The sequence below is a fragment of the Mustela putorius genome, unplaced genomic scaffold (assembly GCF_011764305.1).
Source record: "Mustela putorius furo isolate JIRA1106 unplaced genomic scaffold, ASM1176430v1.1 tig00003869_pilon_pilon_pilon, whole genome shotgun sequence".
NCBI lineage: Eukaryota > Metazoa > Chordata > Mammalia > Carnivora > Mustelidae > Mustela > Mustela putorius.
The window spans coordinates 23,906,239-23,929,141 of record NW_025422021.1 but is presented as its reverse complement, the minus strand read 5'-3'; the positions used below and the strand labels follow the sequence as shown (position 1 = coordinate 23,929,141).

The following is a 22,903-nucleotide window of genomic DNA, read 5'->3' as shown; positions in this document are numbered from 1 at the left end:
GTGTACACACAGTATTTACCTCGAGAGGCCCATTGCCCGTGTCACCATGGTACTGCCAACAGCATATTTGACAACATCTTGAGAGTTTGAGGTCAGGGCTAGGATACCTGCTGCGAAGCTATAGTATAGTTGAATCACAGCTTAATAAAATGCAGGTCCTGAAACCTGCTCAGGAAGGTGAGATTTACCTGGGTGGCAGGACTGGAGAATAACACAAGAAAGCAAACAATGAATTGCTAAATTCTCTGCACAGAACATCACAGATTTGGATTCATATATTCTAAGAAAGTCTTCACTGCTATTGAGGCATTAAAGTTGTAGGAACATCACCATTCTCTCTATATTCTCAGAATGAGTGACTGAAGATAGATAGATAGATAGATAGATAGATAGATAGATAGTAAATTGCACTGTATGTTTTCCCCCTTGAAGATTCAAATCTGCTTGATCTCCATTCACCAATGGGAAATTGTTTGATCTCGGTCTCTGACAATTCCTTTAAGAACAAGTGAAGTCCTATAAGTAGCTTGAGTATTTCAACAACCATCAACCAAACCTGTAGGCAGAAACATCTTTGCAATGCCTGGGTCATTGACTTTACCTAACCAAAACAAAGTAAATAAAGAATCAATCATCCTAAATTGCACTCTAAATATTTGTTTCAGCTTCTGGCCTTGCCCCAAGCCTGTGAGAGATCTGGTTAGTGTTTATGAACTGCCTTCCTGATGGGTGGGAGCAAGCAACCCTCCTGCCCTCTCTCAAACTGCTCCTCAGTAGACTTCTCTGTTCTTTTCTGTACCTTTGCATGGAGAAATTCCAGGATTGTGATCACTCAGAGTAATCTAAATCATTTGGAAAATTTTCCATCAAATCTTAGCCTCATGATGAAATGTGTTTCAGAACTGAATCCAATCACAAATAACAGCCACAGAAGGATCTTTGAACACCTCCTGCTACAGGATTACTTCTTTATGATGCAAGATGAAATGAAAGGCAATATGTAAAAGTCTTCAAGGCAATAAATAAATAAAGCAATAAAATAGGAGCACCTGGATGTCTCAGTTGGTTGAGTGTCTGCCTTTGGCTCAGGTCATAATCCCGGGGTCCTGGGATCAAGCCCCACTTCAGGCTCCCTCTACCTCTGCCACTTCCCCTGCTTGTGTTCTCTCTCTAAATAAATAAAAATCTTAAAACACACACACATACAATAAAATAAAGCAAAAGTTCAAAATAGTAAGTAAAAAATAAGGAATCTCTCTCAAATTCCTCTCTGAATTATCCTACTTATATATGCTGGGGATCTCATGTGTATAGCCTCCAAACTCTATGGCATCTATATTTCTGGTAACTGATCTATAAATTTTATTCAGCCAAATGCATTTATATATAATTAGCTAACATATATTACTTCTATGTGACAGGCATGGTTCTAAGTGCTTTGCATATATTTACTACTCAGTCTCCATTTAGCTTTTGTTATTCCTATTTAAAACTTGAGGTGCAGGGGTGCTCAGTGAGTTAAGTGCCTTCTGTGTGAGCCCAGCATCGGGCTCCGTGCTCAGCCGGGAGCCTGTTTCTCCCTCTCCCTCTGCTTCTTCCCCTGCTTGTGCTCTCTCTCTCTCAAATAAAAAAGTAAAATCTTAAAAAAAAAAATTGAGGTGCAGAAACGATAATAATGTTGTCAAGTTTGCACAGGTAGGATGCAGAACTAAGATCCAGTCCCAGGCAATCTGATTCTAGCATCAAAGTGCTTAATCACACACAATTATACCTCTCTAAAATTCTTAATTTGATACACATATTGATGCAATCCTATAATTTTAAACAGAGTTTCCTGGGTGGAAGGGGGAAAGCAAAGAGAGAGCTGTTCAAAAATGTTAGGATCAAATGTTATACTGCTATGTTCATTAAAAGCAATTTCTTTTCACTTCCCTCACATATAAAGAAATGTGTCCTCATCCAGATATATTAAATTGGGTGTTCCAGAAATGGATTTGAACTCAGAATCTTTGATGATTATAAAGTGACTTGAGAGAACCTAATCTAAACAAATTGATTTGAGTGAAACTCAAAGCTCAAATTAATGGTACAACCTAGAAATGCTCTCTGAAAGGCTAAATCTTGGATTTTTATGCTATGTGGAAGAGGAGTGGGTTCTGTTAATAGGACAGACTTCGTGCAACATATGTTAAGAAAAAATTTGGAAGCACTTAAAAAAACACAAGTTGGAAGCTCAATCTTGCAAAAAACGGAAAAAAAAAAAACCTTAAAATATTTTGGAGCTTTTAGGAGAAAGTCAATATTAAAATTAGTACGAACATGAGAAAGTGCTTTATGAGTCGAGTGACTGTTGTTTTTCTAAATGTCAGCATGGAAACCCAAACAGAGAGGTGAGTTGGGTCCCTGGAAAGATTGACTGGGAAAACTGAGTGTTAAGTTTGTGACGCGGTTGATGGCAACCAAAAATTGTCAAGTGCATGATGACAAAGTATTTCCTGGAACTAGGGGCAACTTTAAGACTTATAAACAAGGTTGATGTTGTGGGGGCCTAGGCTTTAAACCTGGATGGGATCTATATGTGGCAATACTACCGGCGGTTTGAAAAATGTTCCCAGACAGAGGTCTCTGGAATTTGGAAACCATTCATAGTTGGTTTGAGCTGAGCTTTCTACTGAATTGACAATCTTTGTGTACAGCAGAGGGAAACAACCAACTTTAAAGCATAACTTGCTGTCTGGTTGTATCTCGACATCATGGAAAATAACCAAGTCTAAAACATAACTCTGCTTTCATTTTAATGTCGTAATTTTGAAAATATAATACTCAACTATTAACAGAGACTAGAACTTACTTCATTACAGCTTTTAGGGCTTCACCCTGAAAATCATATTTAATTGAGTTCTTACTGTTAATTCAAGATAATGTGCCATAAAGGTGTGACCACCTACTCTAAGGGAAGCAGAGAAGTGTGTTCTAACTGAAAGTTACAAACCTCTGAACCTTAGTTTTTCATCTGTAAAAAGGAGCTATTGGTTTAAACCCTCTGAAAGAGTTTATGAGTTTTTTTGTTGTTGTTTTTGTCCTCATGATCAAACTTAGTTGTTGATATGACCTCCTTAGAGTGACTAGTAATTCCATTAGAAGGGAAGAGATTATATAATGCATATAATAATACATATAAACATTACAAATAAAATATTAGGTATTAATAGATAAAATAGATTATATATATATTTAATACTCTTAAGTGAGTATGATTCTCAAGAAATTTACCACACTGTACACTAAATAAGAAACCGTCTCTGTGAAAACTAGAAAAGCAGCTTACCTAGCTTTCCCAATATGCTTCTCCAAAACATTTTATTCCCCACGGAGTAAGAAAAGCACTTTGCAAAATATCTCAAACATCAGCCTGAATAGGACTGTGACTCCTTCTAAAGCCCTGGGTGTTTCTGGTTCACACCTTACCATTTCTGTTACCATTTACAGAAACAATGAAGTGTTTTTGTTTAAAAGTCTATCCCCTCTAATTAAACAGAGGTGGAACTGAGTCAACAATGGAGTTCTGGAAGCTGACAAACTGAAAATGTCAATAAGCTTTTAGAGACATGCTCTGTCTAAAGATATTAGGAAGTTGCATTGATCCTGAATTCTTAAGAAGAGAAAAAGACTTATAGATCAGAAAGTAGGCCTTAAGAGGAGCTGGGGAACCTTCGCCTGATCATGATTCTTTTCCCTTACAAACTCTTTCTGATACATGGGCTGGGAAGAGAAGGCCAGGGCTTGCCAGATTTTCAGGGAGGTGGAAAATTCCACTCTCCTTTAGTTAGGCAGCATTTGCATTTTCTCTATAGTGTCCCCTAACTCTTTTGTAAAATAGGAGAAATATGGTTAGCAGAAATCCGTCAGCTCTCAGAAAGCTGAGCAGTCTGGTGGAATGCAATGATTTTGTCTTTCAGCTATCTTGATACTTGGGGTTGGGGGAGAGATTCTTTATACATTAGCCACAGAGCTGTCTCCATGTCCATGAAACTTTAACCTAACCCAACAGATCTCATTTTATGGTGACGGTTGCACAACTTTGCGAATATATAAAACCAATGAGTGGTGCCCTTGCAATAGGTGGATATATGATATGGGAATTACAGCTCAACAAATAAAACAAATTTAAAAAATGTGGTGTGTGTAGCATCAGCTCAGATATAGGCTCTTGAGGTTCAGCCCAAAGGGCAGAATCTTTAGATGCTGAGTCCAGGCAGCTGTCATTTAAACAAACATTTCAGGTGACTCCAGTGAGATGATACAAGGTCCACCCTTTTTTAAGGAAATCTCAGAGATGATGTACTTTGGTACCTAACCTAAACAAGAAAAGAAATCCCACCAAAGTTCAGAATAACCAATTATCAATAAAAAAGTAACCTTCCTTCAGAAATCACAAATTTGACCCAAACCTTAATTTCCCTCTTTCAATGAGAATATTATTAGTATTGTTGGAACCATGATAAATTTTTACCAGAGCTCGGTCCCATGTCCCCTCAGATAATTTTTATGAACATTTAACAGGCTACAAAGGAATTTCCTGTATGCTTTCTTACTTAATCCTCTCAAAGATCCCACTGAGTTGTGGGAGCTGTGAACATCACCCATCTTCTACAGATGGGTAAGTGGATATTCAGGGAGGTTAAATGTCTTGCCCCAAACACCTGATAACTGATCAAGCTTCTTGGATATTGTGTTTTCTGACTCCTACTTAAGCTCTCTTTTCACTATAAAAATCTGTCTTAAAAAATGCTTCTTCAGCATGTACGAGCATGGCCTGCCTCTAACCTTTAGAAGCTAATATTTGAGCACATTTATGAAGTTGCTATTGTTAATGATGCTTTAAAAAAATGTACATCTTTTTTCTATCTGAAGCACAAAATGAAATGCACAATTTATCACATTTCCCCCCAATTCTTTGTCAATTTTGTCTAAAAACTGGAATAATGTATATCAGCTGTGAGTAGCATATGTGAGTGTGTGTGTCTGTGTGTGTGGAGAGAGAGAGAGAGGAGACATATATTGTATCTCCATGTGTTTGTGGAGAGAAGGATGGAACATTATTTTAATGTGAAAGTACAAAATAGGATCATTTATTAATTTGTATATAAACTGTTAAGAGAAACTAACATGTATTGGATAATTACTATGCTATAAATCTACTTCCCTCCTGTCACCAACCCACCCACCCCCTCGTTCCTTAAAGACATGCTTCTGGCTCACTGCCTGCTTCACCCAGACCCCACTGTTTCCCTGAGGTGAATTAATGTCCCTGTGAATATCTAAAACCTCTCAATTCCTTGATCATATCTGTATTAAACTTCACCTCCACTCCATTTTAGGTATTCACTCCCAGGGCAATGTCATCACCCTCTGAAATATTTGAAATATTTATTTCCCAGATACCACTGACCACAGCCCTCTCACTTTGACATCAAGGAATTCTGCAAGCATCTGGTCAACCCATTCTTCTCTTTACTTCCTTTCAGGAAAACCTGAGATTTTATGTTTATTTCTTCAGTCCTACCCTTATCAATTCCCATACTTCCTGGCTCCACTGTCCTTTTGTCAAAAATTCCTAACAGAACCTCTCCTCAGGCAATCTGGCATTCCCCTTTCTCTGGGCCTGCCGAAGACGAGCAGCTCTCCACAGTCCTCTCTCCAACTTCATTTTGGTCTCAGTGCTGCCTGGAATCCTTCCAGCTCCTCTAGAGTTTTCCCATTTTCATCAAAACTTTAAAGATAATATCTTGGCCCTGAGACCAAGGAGATGAACCTTCTTCTTCACAGAGAAAATTGAAGCATTTTTCATGGGAATGTCAACTTACTGTCTCTAAATCTATCACATTAACTATATCCCAGACTCCATCCTTCCCTGGAATCTTCTTCTATCTTAAAAACAAAACAAAAAGGGCTTTAATATCCCTAGGTGTTCTTCAATATACCATTTTTTTATCTAGTTGCTCAAATCAGAAGTTTTGGAATCATTTATTCCTCCCTTTTCCTTATCCTCTATATCCAACTGATATGCAAGTCCTACCTCAGTATCTCTTTGTTTATTCAATTTTATCCATTTCCCATGCAAGTGCTCTAAATCAGTTTGTCCAATAGAAATATAATGAGTCCAGTGTGTACAATTTTCAATTTTCTAGTACCCACAAGAGTAAAAAGAAACAAAGAAATTAATTTTAATAATGTATTTCATTTAAATCCAATATATTAAAAATATTATCATTTCAACATGTAGTCATGATAAAAACGATTACTGAGATATTTTACCTTCTCACTTTAGATTAGCCACATTTCAGTAGACATATATTGCTAATGGCCACCATATTAGACATTGAAGCACTTGATCATCCTCTCTTGCCTGAGTTTGTAATTTCTTTGCTGATGTCAGGAGGAAGCTTCCAGTGGTTTTCTTGCTTCTTATTGGGGCCCCTGCCCCTATGTTCTATATACTACAGCCAGAATAATTTTTCTAAAAATAAAATCTCATATTGTTTTCCTGTGTAGAACTCTGCATGGTTTCCACAGATTTCTGAGGGTTTGTGAAATTTACAAGGCCCTTGCCTATTTTCCATCTTCAGCTCTTCCTTTTCATGCTCTACAGTACAGCATGTACCCTCCCCACAAAATTTAAGTTTTGTTCCTCAAAGCCATTATGATCTTCTTGACTTCTAGGCTATTGCATATTCTGTTTCTTTTGATTAGAATGCTCTTCATCCTTCTATCCCTACTCATCTCCAATAGGCTAACTGCTACTCATACTTCATGCCTCCCCAAAAACCTTCCTTCATCTCCTAGAACTGGGTGAAGGCTTCTTTCTGTGTGTTCATACGAAACTTGTAGTTTCTTCCACCATATCCTTTATTACACTATTGATACTTTATATTTGGTGGCCTCCTCCCTTGACCCAAAGTACAGTCAGAACAGTAACTTTGTCACTTTTTTATCCTTAACTTTGAACACAGTTGTAGTATATGGTTGGTGATCAGTATAATTGCTTTGAATAAAAGATTGAGTAAATGAATAGGTGTAATGTTCTTTAGTATCAGAAAAGAAAAAGGAGAGCCTTTCCTATTTGTAAATTCTCCTATGATTTAAGTACTTGTGTCTCATGTCCTTTCTTTTTTTAAAGATTTTCTTTGTCAGAGAGAGACAGAGAGAGCGAGCACACAAGCAGGGGAAGCAGCAGGTAGAGGGAGAAGCAGGCTCCCCACCGGACAAGGAGCCCGATGTGGGACTCTACCCCAAGACTCTGGGATCACGACATGAGTGAAAGGCAGCTGCTTAACTGACTGAGCCACCCAGGCGTCCCTCTCTTGTCCTTTCTTGATTCTTTGGACCTCACTAATTTCCAGATGAATTTGCTTCAGAAAAAATAGTTTATTTAAGGTTGGTATTAAAGGATAAAGAGCATGAAACAGCTCTTTTGCTAGAAGACAGGGAAACTTTCCACAGAGAGAAACTGTGAATTACACAGCATTTATTAAAAGAATTAACATTCAGTTTTGTAGTGAAGTAACTGTTATTAATGTCAACCAATGACTTCCATGTCACTAAATCTAATGGACACTTTTTAAAAAGATTTTATTTATTATTTTATATGTTTGAGAGAGAGAGTACACAAGCAGGGGGAGTGGTAGGCAGAGGAAGAAGCAGGGTCCCTGCTGAGTAAAGAGCCTAATGCTGGACTCAGTTCCAGGACCCTGGGATCATGACTTGAGCTGAAGGCAAACACCTAACCAACTAAGACACCCAGGTGTCCCTCTAATGGACATTTTAAATCTTAGATAGAATACCTGATTTCACGGGGGATGGTATTTTAAATATTTAAGTATTTGAAATTCCCTTTCAAAACATTCTTTTCCCAGTGGGATCCCTAAGACCTTATTCCTCTGCTTTTCCTCCTGTCTCCCTGGTTATTCCTTTTCATTTTCCTTTCTCAGTCTTTACATATTAGAGTACCTGAAAGTAGATCTTCAGTACCCTTTGTCTCATTCTGTGCTCTAATTAGTCCCATCCAGTCTCTGACTTTATTTTCTCTATACCGGTGTTTCTTAAGTATGTATTTCAATGCCAAACCTGTCATCTCCAAATCCAGCATCTAAATATCTGCTCAGGGTCTGTCTTTGGAGAGATGACTGTACCTCAAATTGAACAAAATAAAGATAGAATTAATGACCACCTATAAAGCTTGCTCTCCTTCCAATGTATTCTCTTTTATTGAATGACACTATCATGCACATAATTGTTTAAATCAGAGCACCTCCTTCTCTCCAGTATATATACATATATATGTGTATATATATAGTTTTTCTTGCAGAGCTATGGAGTTTTTCCTGGGGGTCCACATAATATTTCTCTAAATGCTGTTAAGGGTAGAGGCATTCTTATTATCCTTTTTGCCTTTTTTGTACATCAGGCAAGAACTTTCAGTTTCCCAAGTGAGGATAAGGGCAATGCCGTAGTTGGCATCTGCATTGTTACTCAAGAGGGGCAAGAAATATGAGTATTTTTGATACCTGTTAACATTTTAACCTGTTCCTCCCTTCTTAAGGAGTTGATAACATAATAACAAAAGTTTGGAATTGGAAAGGAGCAGCATGAAGTACGATCTTTGGGAGCTAAATGTCTCAATCCAGAGAGAAAGTTATGGCTTTTCTTAGTTGGCTCTAATCCTTTAAGTATGGTTAAGATACAGAGGACCTACTAAGAAAGAGTATCTCATTTTGGTGTGATTGCCTTTATATCCCTTTCCCTTTTGATCATAAATAAGCAGGAAAGTTCTATGTCCTTTCTATGCCTAGAATTAATGAAAAAGATAATTGCTAGCCACCATTCCACTTGTCTAATCCTGAGCTTATTGTCAGGGCCAGGAAACCCCAGCCTAGTGTTAGAGGTTGGCAATACTGCTTCTCATCAAAGACTTAGGGGCCACATAAGTCTATATCCTTACCTATGTTCTAGAAAGAACCATTATTTCTATTAATTAGAATTTAAGTTCTATTCTGAGAAAGAGAGACTACAAATAAAGTGGCTTAAACATGAAGAAAGCTTATGCCTCTCTTACAGAAGTCTAGCTTCTCTCTGCAGAGAGCACAAAGGGACTAGACAGCTGTTTGGGACCCAAGCTGCTCTACCCAGGTATGGACATGAAACGTCATGTTTGACCACAAGCCCCCACTTTGAAGCAGGTGACATTGATCTCTGGCTGTGCTTACACCTTCCCTTCCACATTCTTGCTTCAGCTCTTGGCACTCTGGCCAGTAGGGAAAGGAAAAACTTTCCCTTTTCTCCAACCCTCACTTAGCTAGATTGAGGATTTAGTCATGAGAGTAAGTTCTACCAATAGGATTGGAGGGGAAATGGTGTTTGTTTACACCTTCTGGCACGTGTCCTAAGAGGAGGAAGATGTGCCTGTTCCTTCACCTACTGCCCAGGAGGGTAGGGAATATCATTGCTTCTGGTGTTCATATGTCCAGCTAGAAGCCAGAAGATTTATTATAGGAAGGAGAACAGCAGTCTGTGGCACATGCATAGAAGACATTTATTCAGCCTAGGAATACAGACTGAAGGGTGAGATAAGCTTGGTTTGACTTCTGCTTTCAACATCTGTACCTATGTGAACATGGGCAAATTAAATTGTTCCTGTTTCTTCCTTCAATACTCCACGCAAAACTCCTTTATAGCATTCATCAGTTGTATGGCAATGTTTATTTGTGTTTGCCTGTGCTTAGTTTAGTTCCCAGCACGTAGCTTGTGCTCCCTGTTCTTGTTAACAGTTACTAGAGACAGTAGACACCCTACGGATGTGACAACTATTTGCTTCTTTCCTTCTATATACACAATTTTCCCTCTTTCGGGTACCACCTTTTCCCTTTCGAGATGAGTTATGCAGTCTGCAGTGTAATATCCCTCTAGCACATTCATCCCATTCCACTGTTAACACATTCCGTTCCCTTATGGACCTCCCCTTTTTAAAACTGTATTGAGGCATAATTTACATATCATAAAATTCACACATTTTAACTGTACAATTACCTAATTTTGGTAATTTTACTCAGTTGTGTAATGATCATAATCCAATTTTAGAATCTTTTAGAATATCTCCATTACCCTAGTAGAGTCCTTTACACCTCTTTACCCTTAGACACCATTTTTTAAAAGTTACCCACTTGAGTTTATAAGCCAGCCTGTGTTATATGCCTATTGAGAATTTAGTGACTGCTACTGCTTTGGAGAATTCATATAGAATAATATACAATACCTATCTCTTTTGCTAGTTGTCAAAATAAGACCTCTGAGAACACCATAAGAAAATATATCCTATTTCCAGCTTTTGTGAATAGGCCAGTACTATAAGACTACAAACCCAATTATGAATAGATCATCTGAATTTGGAAAAGTCTCTCAGACCCCACATAGATATTTTTTTCTCCTTCCAGGCTTAAAACACCCTTTCTTAAACTGACTGACCATTGATAGTTTCCAGAAGTATGGGCTTTTTCTAACATCTCTTCTCTAAATGTCATCTTAAATATGTACCTCCTTCTGTTTCCATCTACTTGTAACCAGAATCTAAATTATAGAATTTGCATCTTTCTAAGTAGGCTCTAACTTACTGTTCAATAAATACTTCTAATTCCAAATGCAAATTATGATCACTAGAATTTTTCACTTTGGGATACTTATTGAAAAGAGTAATGTTTATTAACTTTCTCTGAATTAAATGTAACCACTAGCTTTTTTGGCCCTCAGGTTGTTATTAATGATAATTAACTCTGGTAATGAAGAATTACTAATAGTTATGATCCTGAGGAGTAACATAATATATTTCAAAGCACGGCCTATTCCTTTAGGTTTTGAGTAAAGCAATCCGATCTTTTTTTCATCCGGGAAAACCCAAGCACTGGGTATTCCTAGGTGCCAAGTGCAGATTATTCTCCACCCCTTTCCTATTCCCCTCTGGAGCTTTTCTAATGGCTAGCAAAGCAGCAGAAACACCTCACGAAGAGGAGATTGGATATATGAGGTTAAGAAATGCTTGTTTTTAGCACTTGAACACCTGCTTTCACCAGTTTTATTTTAGATGAAGGAAAATAGGGAAGAAAAGTTGGAATGAGTCAGCTTCTTTTCATCCTCTGGCAATGCCAATTTCCAAGTGTGGGGGGCTCTGGAGTCCTCTGCTTCAGACCTATGATGGGCTTGGCTGCTCATACGGCAGGATGGAGAACCTGAGAAAGGGTGCCCCTGATGCTGTGCTCCTCTGCTTTAGCTGCATATAGGGCCACCTGGGAAGCCTTGTAAAAATCTCACGCCAAGAATGGGTCAGAATTGTTAAATCAGTATATTTGAAAATGGGATTCAAGCATCAGAATTTTTTTTTTCCTAAAGCTTGCCAAGTACTTCCAATATGTAGCCAAGGTCAAGAATCACTGGGCTAGTAATAGACCTCCCTTGTTTTTTTTCCTCCAGTTTTATTGAGATATAATCGATATATAACATTATATTCATTTAAGGCATACAACATGGTGATTTGGTATACATATATATGGCAAAGTGATTAAAAGAGTAGGTTTAGGGCGCCTGGGTGGCTCAGTGGGTTAAGCCACTGCCTTCGGCTCAGGTCATGATCTCAGGGTCTTGGGATCGAGTCCCGCATCGGGCTTTCTGCTCAGCAGGGAGTCTGCTTCCCCCTCTCTCTCTGCCTGCCTCTCTGCCTACTTGTAATCTCTCTCTGTCAAATAAATAAATAAAATCTTAAAAAAAAAAAGAGTAGGTTTAGTTAAATACTATCACTGGACACCTCTTGTTGACATGCGAATAGTTCTAAAGCAGCAGCCCCCAGGTTTGGCTGCATGTCGGAATCATCTGAGATTTTAAAAAGACACTAATGCTTGGGCCCACTACTTGAGAGTCTAATTTAATTGGCTTGGGGTTGGGCTCTAGCAAGCATTAGCATTTGTCAAAGGCTCTGCCAGTAATTCTAATGTGCAGTCAGGAGTAAGAACTGCTGCTTGGACTGGAAATAAACATCTTAGCTCATAGTCAGCTCTGAAGGAAACGTGCTCTGTACCTGCTAGCCAGAGTGCCAAGAGCTGAAGCAAGAATATGAAGGGAAGGTGTAAGCACAGCCAGAGATCAATATCACCTGCTTCAAAGTGGGGGCTTGTGGTCAATAATTGCGTTTGATGTGGGGGGGGGGCAGAGAAAGAGGGAGACTGAGAAGGAGAAATTTGTCTCCAATCAAGAGAAATGGGAGGGTAGAAGATAGAACTGTGTTTTTTAATACTCTATAATTTTGGACATTTTGGCTAGCCTCCCTTCCTCTGTGAACAAAGTTGACGCAGTTTTATTTGCAAAAAGTATAGATGTGATCCCAGTTTTCCTGAAAAGTCCCCCTAATCCAAAAGTGTGCCTCCTAGTCACCCTTTCCACCAACCACAATGGCTGAACAAGCCCAGGGAGTTGAAGCCTTTCTTTTGGGTTAAGCCAAGCCAGTAAATCAACGTGATATCCTCTGTTGGCTTTAGAGCTTCATTTTCTTTATCAAATGCACTTGGTTAGGCCTTGGAATGAAGGAATAGGAGTGGGCATTTATGAAGAGACTTCTCTGGGCTTAGCTCTGAGATCTCACAATTGCCTGAGAAAGAAGGGAGTTATCCCAGAAAGGGAGTTTCCTGAGGTGATGGAGAAATAAGCCCGAACTTGAGGGAAGGGTACCAAAGAGCATGGCAACGTGAGGTCACTAGAGGCCAATGTACTTCCTTTACAATTAACTAAATGCTACCGTTGTAAATTGCCCTGGTGAAAACCTTGGGGGTGGAGAAATGGTTTTATCCCTGTTTCCCAATTCAGAGTCAACTGAACATGTTCATCTTCTAGTGCCTCAGGATGGAATCTAGGGGTTCGTTTGGAAATGTTCTAGCTTGGAGCAGAACTCCTAATGGCTGTCCACTGACGTGGTTTGTTTTTGTGTTTTTTTGTGGGTTTTTCCTTTTTTTTTTTTTTTGGACATTCTGTATTATTGTATTAGATCAGCATGTGGCTTGTTCTAGTTAAAAACAAAATCTGATTATGAGCCATTATTTGTTTAAATTACTGTAAGCAAACACAGTAACTTATTTATTTTTAATCCAAGAGTGGATTATGAAACTTGTGGGTTACTCAGAATTATTTTGCAACTTCTGCTCTCTGCTCTGCTTTTTTGGCCTGCTGACCATTTCATTTACAAGAGGTCCTTTACTGCAACTGAAGTGAGTAGAAATTCTAGGCCCTCCCTGTGCTACCTAACCTGTTGGGGTCTGCCGTACCGGTCAGGTCGACTGGACATGAGAGCGACCCAGCTCCCCAGACACTAGATCTCCCCCCCCCCCCCCCCCCCCCCCCCCCCGCTTCCATCAGGGGCCGGAGGCTTCTACACTGAGGCTTCGCTTGCCTGGGGGTGGTGTCAGTTTAAACCGCACCGGGAAGGGTCAAACACACATCATCCCCCTAGAATGCAAGTATTATGTAGCCCAAACAACTGCAGAGAAGCAATTTCCGAGGCAACAGGACTCAGGATACGTTTCTTCATTCGGGGCTGGGGGCGCGATTAGTTGTTAGGGAGGGTTCAGAGGACATTAAAGGAGGTGTTCAGTGACTTACTTTACTGTCTTAACATATCCATCAGTCAGAGGTGTCCAAGGTGTAAATATCAGAGAGAAAAATCCGTCCTGAGCAGGTTCCCCGCCCAACTTTATCATCATTTATAGATAATTAAGCAACAGAGAGGGGGGCGGTGTCATGTTTTGTTTGGTCCCCACGGAGAAGAGCGTGTTGCAGAATCGTTCACACCTCCCGGAGGTGGCCGTACGAACTCCCGCAGACCCCGGCTCGCGGGGACCTGGCCTGAACAGGTCGATTACCTGGGATGCGAGTTTATTGCGGGGCGGGGTTGGAGGGACAGGTAAACCAGGTTTCCGAGTGCGCACAGAAGGTCCCCAGCCTCTACTTCGGGAGCAGGTCTCCGCCAGCACCCGGGCGACGCTCCCCGCGCGGGGCCGCGGGCGCGTTGGGCGGTGGATCGCGACCGCCAGTCCGGGGGGAACGCGGGTGGCGCCCTCGCCACCCCCGCGCCTGCGCCGTAAAGCGGCGGCGGCGCCCAGCCCTGGGGCACTCTCCGGGCGACGGTCCCGCCTCCTCGCGGGGCTGGGCGCCCCCCCCCACCCCCGCCTCCCGCTGCGAGTTCCCGGCCCCGGCGGGCGTGCTGGGGAGCGCGTCCCGCCGGCGTCCCAGACGGCGGGCGGCATGGGGTCCCGAAGCACCAAGGAAGCAGCCTGAGACGGGAGTCGAAGGGTAGGAACGTGCGCGGAGGCGCGCACCGAAACAGACGCCTGAAACCTCACTGGTCTGACCAGCGCTAAAGGGACCGAATGAATCCCTTTACCAGAAAAGGGTTCCTCGGCTGGGGGATGTAGCTCAGTGGTAGAGCGCGCGCTTCGCATGTGTGAGGTCCCGGGTTCAATCCCCGGCATCTCCAAACAGCCAAGATTACTTTTCTTTTCCTCTTCTAGAACGCTAGCATGCATACGTTTTGCTTACATATTCAAGGGCTCTCGGAAACAGTCTTAAAGTGAGGCTAAGCTCAGAGAAACAACCATTCTTCTTGTAAGTAAAAGTGAAACCGGAAATTACCCTCGGTACTTCATTCTTCATGTGCATAAAATCAACTTTTGGATATCGTTACTTAACTTGCTTGGGGAACCTAACACACATGGGTGGAAAGTAAAGGAAAAAGAAGGAAAAAGGTGACGCTGTTGCATTGGCCGGGAATCGAACCCGGGCCTCCCGCGTGGCAGGCGAGAATTCTACCACTGAACCACCAATGCTCACGGGAGAAGTTTCTTTCCACATTTTAATAGAAGAGATATTTCCGTGTGTGTAATGATTCCCTTTGTAATTATATGTTTTTGTATTTGATATTAAAGAAAGCAATGATATTTGTAATTATAATAAAATATTGGGAAAATATTTACAAAAAATCCTATTATATTAACTTCTGTTGAACTTATGAAGTGATTGTTCTGAAGCTGACCTTGGTGAGGCAGGCAAATGAAAATCTTGTTATGTATGTACGGGATTACACAATTACCTGGCTGTATGTAGACATTTAGAAAACTTACATCAGCCCCTCCCTAATTATCTTTTAGCTATTGGGATAAATACATGATGATCTTTGTCAAGAACAGGAGATAAGGATGAGGGAGCTGTGACAGGAACTGGGACCCTGATCCAAATTATAAAGGTAAATTAGAACTATGTGATCTGAACAGGGAAAGTTGAAGCATTTGTGATTCTAGCCAAATGACCTAAATTCTCTAAACTGCCTCTTCCTTCATTGTGAATAACTTGATCATGGGACCTCTTTCAACTCTAATAGTATGAATCTGAACCTTTATTCTTAGTGCCCACAGAAAGTAAAACTGCAAACCCTGCAGCAAAGATATATGAGGGAGAGAAACTAAAGTGAAGGAAAGGCATTTATGGAAATGAAGGTAAATACAAGATAGAAGTTTCTGAATTTAGACATCATTGGTCCTTTATCTGTGAGGGGGAAAATTCCCAACAATTTGAAGGATCTTTGATAGCTAAGGAAGATTTGGGGGTTGTGGGGGGAAGGGGATATGAGAAAATAATAGTAAACATGGTAGCAGTGAATATATGCTTGGCTATGTAAGGGCATTACACATGGATTTGAACCCAGCGAGGTAGGTATTATAATTACCTCCCCTTAACAATTGAGGGAATTGAGGCTCTTAGAGGCAACACTGGAGCACATGTAGTATCAAGCAATCTTTGGTGCTCAGTCACAGCCCTGTTGCACCAGAAATACTACATCAGCTCAGGACACTATATATGAAAAATAGTAGAGTGGAGTTAGAAAAAATCATAAAAGGCTAAAAAATAATGTAAAAACTTCTACATTAAGATTTATTTTTAAGGCCTTTTAAGTGTGTGGATACAGGGCAAAATTTGAAGACAAATACATTATGAAATTATTAAGGCATAAAAGATATGAAGGGATTAGGGAATCAGTAAATTGAAGCTGCAATCCTAAGTAACCTGTGGAAGAACAAGGTCAAAGCATTTTACCTCTCAGAGCCTCAGTTCTCTAAATGAGAGAACTGAAGAGAGATGTGGTTTTCAAATTACATTCTGAAGGGCTTTAACTTCCCAGAAGAGCCTCAGGGCCATTGGCTGGTGGGGCCCCACCTTTTTTGCCCAGGCCCCTCACTCCCACCAGGCCATTTTTAAACTCTCCCATTTATTTGCATTTGAATTACAAGTCTGAAATCAAAACAAAACAAAACAAAACAAACAAACCCAACTAAACAAACAACAATAAGAACAAAAAAAACCTTTGAAAAGCCCTGAACTAAATGACCTAAGTTGCTTCAAACTCCAAAATGTTGTGATTCAAAATTTAAAAAGTCTAAATTCCCTCAGCACAAGAAACACTACCAAAAGTTTAAACAGATAGAAGGGATCAAATAAGAAGTAGGGCCTAATGGCAAACAATTTTAATGGCCTATCTACATTTTTTCTTACTGAAAAGTCTACGAGTCTACCTAGCGCCAGGACTACATGTGGGGCACTAAGCCAGTTAGTTATCCCTTTATCGTTTCCAAAGATTGGTCTAGGATGGGTTTGTGACACTTCCGGCCAAAGACAGGGAAGCATGGACAGCTCGGGGCTTCTGAGAAAGATAGTATGGAAGGTCTCTTTTGCCATTTTTTCCCTGCTGGTAACATTGCCATATGATTTGTAATGCTTGGAGCTGCCCAACCATTTTATGACATGTAGAGAGACTGAAGATGATTCAAAAGAAAGATAGAGACACTGTACCATCTTAGGATTTTCTCCATCCAGACTTTTGGTTAGGTAAGACCATTAAAGATCCTTGTTGTTTAAGCCCCTTTAAGTTGGGCAATTTGTTATACACAGCCAAAAGCATTCCAGGTATGTGTCTGTGTCTGTTTAGTAGTTCACTTATTTCTGATAGAAGTCTGGTGCATCTTCTGTTCTGTAGAGAATTGATACCTTGAGATTTGAGTGAGGTTAACTTTCTCCTTCATCTCTATTTCTCTGTCACAGTGGTGGATATGTGAAACAGATCTAGCCAAATATTTTCCCTTTTCACTGTGTTTAATTTGGAGATGGACATGTGGCTGTACGTGAGACAACTTTCCAAGAACTTACCAGAACTTTCTTATCAGAGCTACAAGCAAAGACTATCTTTCTGCTCAGGTGTTCAAATGGGTGAAGTATAGAGCTAGATTTCCTGCTACCTTGCTCGTCCAAGAAATAGAGCGAGATACACATCCCCAATATGACACCGAGTCCCTAGAAGCAACCATACCTAGTTAGAACAAATTCTGGGCTTTGTGTTTATGTGAGTCCGTAAGTTGTCCTTAGAAAATAAGTTGTCTTTTTCTATGTAGTTTGAGTAGTATTATATTTATATTGCTCACATCTAAACAAAAAAAAAAATTGAGAAATAATTTTACCCCAAACAATAAATTTAGAGAACTCATTATCCATAAATGTGATATAACCTGAAAGTTTAAGAAAATTTAAAGAAATGAATCTGTGGTAGAATTACAAGAAGACAATAAAAACCATGAAAAAGTTTGTAGGAAGTATCCCTTGTTTGTTGGAATAAGGATACTTTGTAGCCGGGAAAGCCACTGAAAATTTTTTGAGCAGCTCAAGAAACAATGTATTTGACCGGATCATCTGGCAACAATGTGCCTGAGAAGTAGGGGTGAGAGAGATTGAAAGTCGGGAAATGCACTCAGAAGGTGCTTACAAATGGGAGTGGAGATGCACCAAGGTCCTGAACCAGGTGGAAGGCTCTAGCATGAAGTTCATGGCAAGGCAGAAGGAAGGGGGAAAGGAATCTAGCTTAAGTGACTGGGAAAATAATAGTATCGGGTAGGAAAGTCAGGAAGAAAAATGACTGGAAGGAAAAGGGTGGAGTCAAGTGTTCACTTTGGGCAACATAGACTCTGAGGTAAGTAGCAGGAGATGCCTCCTGGACATCTAGATCTAGAGAAAGCCAAGGCTACTGAAGTGGAATTGGGAGCGGATAGCACAGCCATGAAAGATTAAGTATCTAGAAGTGGAGGAAATCACAGACAGAGGACAGCTGAGGGCAGACCCCTGAGAAGTGGTAAGAGTTGGGAGTCAAAGGTAGAGAAACAGGGGAGTGGGTTGTCATGGAATCTGCGGAAATCTTCTTCAGGCAAGCAGAACTTCCTCTCGTTAAGGCTGAGTAACACATCCTGACGAACACATGCGTTGTTGTGTTTCAGAGCTATGCTGTGTACTAATCCTGTTTCACATCAGAGGTGCTGTGGAGGGAGTGATTTCATTGCTGGTCCGGCCAAGCGTGGAACAATCACAAGACGGCCAATGGTGTCTTCTGGGTGGCATACGCCAGCACTTTCCCTAGTCTGCTGAGCATCCGTGCTCTGATGAGTGGGCCCCTCCTGGGGCTGGCAGAGAGGAGGAAACGGGGAGTGCCGTGGAATGTTACAGAATCATTTCTCTTAGGAAACCTGTCATTGTGACAGCCCAGTGGGGCAAGCGGGGACTTGTAATATGCATCATAGCACCTTGGAACAGTTGCTCAGGGCACCCTAGTCCCTGGTTGGCTTTGGCTCACCATGGAGATATGGCCTCGCTTATATCATCTGAAGAAAACAAGCCATTAAGAAAGAGAAACAGTTCATAGAATACATAACCACCAAAGCAATGCTTTTTTATCTTTTTTATTTTTTTATTTTTTTAACTTGTGAGCGATTGTATTGATTTAATACACACAGCTTATTTCTGTCCCAGGTTACAAACTAGCCCTGGGGAAATGGTGGAACCAGTCATTTGGATTGCCCTTTACTGGCTGGGAATTAAATCATTACTTATTCCATTTTAGAATCACAAGTAGTACCCCAAGGCCTACTTTCCTAAGGATTAAAATCAAGGCATGGAAATGAAGAATCCAGGTGTAATTCTCAGATGCATGCAGATGTTGAGAATGCAGCAATATTTCCTGGAAAGCTGTCACTGCAAATGCAGCCTGCTCAGGATGTGCTCCTCCCTACTCCTCCAGCATATCCAATGAGTCCACGAATCTGAGTTTCCCCTTTTAAAACAGCATCAAATCTCGCTCTTCCTCCTCAGGCCCATCCCTTGGGCCTGGCACTGATCCTTATCAGCTCACTTCCTGGGTTACCTGGGAAACCTCTGCTTTCTGTTGCCATTGCCCCTAGTTGAACCCCCCTCCCTCGCCGACTCCTTCCCTTCCTCCCTTCCTTCCGTTTCTCATTTCCTTAATTTTGGAAAAGTCAGTCGTTCCTTTATTGCCAGTTCAAGATTGAATTAGTGTCGAATTCTTACAGCGTCTTCAGGGTAGAGGATATGTGGGTCTCGACATTCCCTCATTTCTGCTGCAGCGTTTATTCAAATACTCTTGAGCTGGGCCACTTGGACACCTGCCACCTAATGGCAGAAATGGCCTTCTCCTCCCTTCTGTCTTATTCCTCTCAAGTCATTTGGTCTTTTAAAAGAGACATACAGGGCGCCTGGGTGGCTCAGTGGGTTAAGCCGCTGCCTTCGGCTCAGGTCATGATCTCGGGGTCCTGGGATCGAGGCCCGCATCGGGCTCTCTGCTCAGCGGGGAGCCTGCTTCCCTCTCTCTCTCTGCCTGCCTCTCTGTCTACTTGTGATCTCTCTCTGTCAAATAAATAAATAAAATCTTTAAAAAAAAAAAAAAAAAAAAAAGAGACATACATTTTTTCATAAGGAGCCCATGCGTATGGTGCAAAATTCAAAAAAAGTATTAGACGATGCACTAAAAAGCTTGTCTTCATCCGACCTTCCGCCGGTTACCCTCATTTCCTGGGATCTGTTTATTAGAGGCCACCCACTGCCATCACTTTCTTGCATTTTCATCCACAGATACCATATGTAGATACAAATATTGCATACGGCTTTTATGCACAAGTGGTCGACACCATACATACCGCTGTGCTATTGCCTTTTCTTTCTCTCTCTTTTTTAAAAAGATAGATATCAGAAATTGTTTCTTCTATCCAAGTGGAGTTACCTCTTTCTTTTTAATGGTTCTATGTTCATATCCAACTGCCCTTTACTGATTAGGAATTAAAACATTATTTATTCCATCTCACAATCACAAATAGTGCCCGAAGGCCAACTTCCCTAAAGATTTAGAATCAAGGCAATGGAAGTGAAGAATCCAGCTCAAAGACTAAGATGTAGGAACACGCTGAAAATGTGCGTTGCATGAAGGTCCTGTCCTTACCTTAACCAGTTCCTAAGCTGAGGACATTTATTCTGCTTCTGATGTTTGGTAGTAGAAACAACAGTGCAGTGAAAATCTTTGAACAAATGCTATTTGGTTCACTTATTAAATATCTGCTGGATAATTTCCTAGAAGTGCAACTGTTATGTCAAAGGGTGGGAGCATTTTAAATATTGATACAAAATTTGAGAGGCGGGGTGGGGAGTCATGGGGGGGGGGAGTGAAACAAGATGGGACCAGGAAGGGAGACAAACCATAAGAGATTCTTAATCTCAGGAAACAAACTGAGGGTTGCTGGGGAGTGGGGGAGGTAGGGATAGGGTGGTTGGGTGATGGACATCACGGAGGGTATGTGCTACAATGAGTGCTGTGAATTGTGTAAGACTGATGATTTACAGACCTGTACCCCTGAAACAAATAATATATTGTATGTTAATATAATTTAAAAGTTTGATATATATTGTGGCATTATTCCTAAGAAAGATGTATATATTTTTAAACATTGTTTTCATTTTATCAACATTTAAACATTGTTTTCATTTTGCTCACACACTTCAGTGGCTCCTAATTCCAACCACATTTTTTAAATGTTGCTAGACTCAGGGCAAACCTCACTGGATGTGCAACCTGTGCATTTGTACAGGGTCTTGTACTTAGCTTAGCTATAGCTGTGTTGTAATTTTTAATTTTCAAACACGCAGCCCTGAATTTTCATTTGGCACTAAGAATTATGTAGCCAGTCCTAGCTAGATTCTCCAGCTCCCCAACTCCCATGCCCATTTTAGCTATTGTAGCCATATGTAGGTATGTGTGTTTGTATGTATATATGAAGGAGAAGCAGGCTTCCTGCTGAGCAGAGAGCCTGATATGGGGCTTGATTCCAGTACCCCAGGGTCCTGACCTGAGCCAAAGGCAGATGCCTAAGGACTGAGGCACCCAGGTGCCATGCAGCCATATATTCTTGCTGCCCTCTGTTATGCACAAAACACAGCATATTCATACCTAACAATGGTGGCTTTCTCCACTCTGGACATTTCCCTTATTTTCTCTGCATCTTTTCAAGGGTAGTTTCAGCTTGAGATCCATTTGGGGATCCTTACTGAAGTGTTCTAACCTTCTTGTATTTTCCTTTTTCTCTCTGACTCCAAAGCTCTGCCTCTTCCAACCTGCATCTTGCTGTTTATCAGTTCTGGTTCTTTCCCTCAAATCACTTTAACAGGAGAATCATTTTATTTTGTCTGGGCCTCAGTTTCCTTGGGTGGAAAATGAAGCTATTGTTCTAGGTCACCAAGATTCTTCTCAGCATTAATAATCCATGAACTTTTCATATTGCTTTGAAAGATGCTGAGCCTGAGGTTTTAGGCAAGATATACAAGTCTGACTAGGTGGAAACACACAGCTGGATTCTAAGAGAGGTCATGGGAGAGTAAAAGGGTACTAGATGATAGAGCCATATGTTTGGGTGGCGAAGACATTTTTTAATTACCTTTAAAACGTTAACAAAGAAACTCAAGTTAAAAAAGAAGATATCTGGGGTGCCTGGCTGGCTCTGTTGGTAGATCATGTGACTCTTGACCTCAGGGCTGTGAGTTCAAGCCCCTTGCTGGGTGTGCAGCTTACTTAAAATGAATCAAATAAAAAGTTTAAAAGGAGATATCCTTTTAGGCCCCCTAGACTAGATGATATTATAAAGCCATATAATGCTCAGTGTGGGCAAACACACAAGGACATTTGACCCTGTGCACCACTGGTGGGCATATGGGTGGGGGCAGCCATTTCAGAGAGAAACTGGTACCATTTGGGCACATAAGGTTTGCATATAAACCATGGACTAGTATTTCCATTTGGAAATACTTGTATATGTAAATTCTTATGTAGGTCAAATAATTTCTCATAGAAGCCCCTAAAAGGACTTATACCAGGATCTTCATTGCACTGTTATTTGTGGAGGCAACCTAAGTGTTCCCTAGGAGAGTGGACAGGTAACTGGTAATGGCCCACACCATGACTCATATGCAGCTTGTGGAAGGAATGGCTGATATGTGTCACGGAGTAACATGGATGCTCTCAGAAACGTAGCACCTAGTGAATCATATCAGCTACAAAATGAGATATGACAATGTAATTTACAATACGTTTGAAATTGTGACATCAAAACAATATGTGTTTTGTAAGGTCCCTTATAAACACAGAGATGTATTTTTTTTAAGGCTTTATTTATTTATTTGAGAGAGAGAGAGAGAGAGAGAGAATGAGTGGGGTGAGGGACAGGGGGAGAAGCATCCTAATGCAGGGTTCAATTCCAGGATTGTGACCAAACCAATAACAGACACTTAACGGACTGAGCCATTCAGGGTCCCTCAAGGTGCTGTATGTTAAGCACAGTCTGGTGATGGTTTATAGGGAGGCGGAGGGAACAGGATAGAGGTAAGGGAGTAGAGTGAATAAATATACAATAAAACAAAGAGCTATAGTCCCAATGATACTAGTATG

At 40.8% G+C, this 22,903-nt stretch overlaps 2 non-coding genes across 2 annotated transcripts; one reads left to right on the top strand and one right to left on the bottom strand.

Moving 5' to 3' along the window:
* Positions 1-14,494: 14,494 nt before the first annotated feature.
* TRNAA-CGC lies at positions 14,495-14,566 on the top strand. Its single transcript has one exon. It is a non-coding gene; the product is annotated as a tRNA-Ala (tRNA).
* Positions 14,567-14,844: 278 nt separating this feature from the next.
* On the bottom strand, positions 14,845-14,915 carry TRNAG-GCC. The gene has a single exon. It is a non-coding gene; the product is annotated as a tRNA-Gly (tRNA).
* Between the last annotated feature and the right edge of the window lie 7,988 nt (positions 14,916-22,903).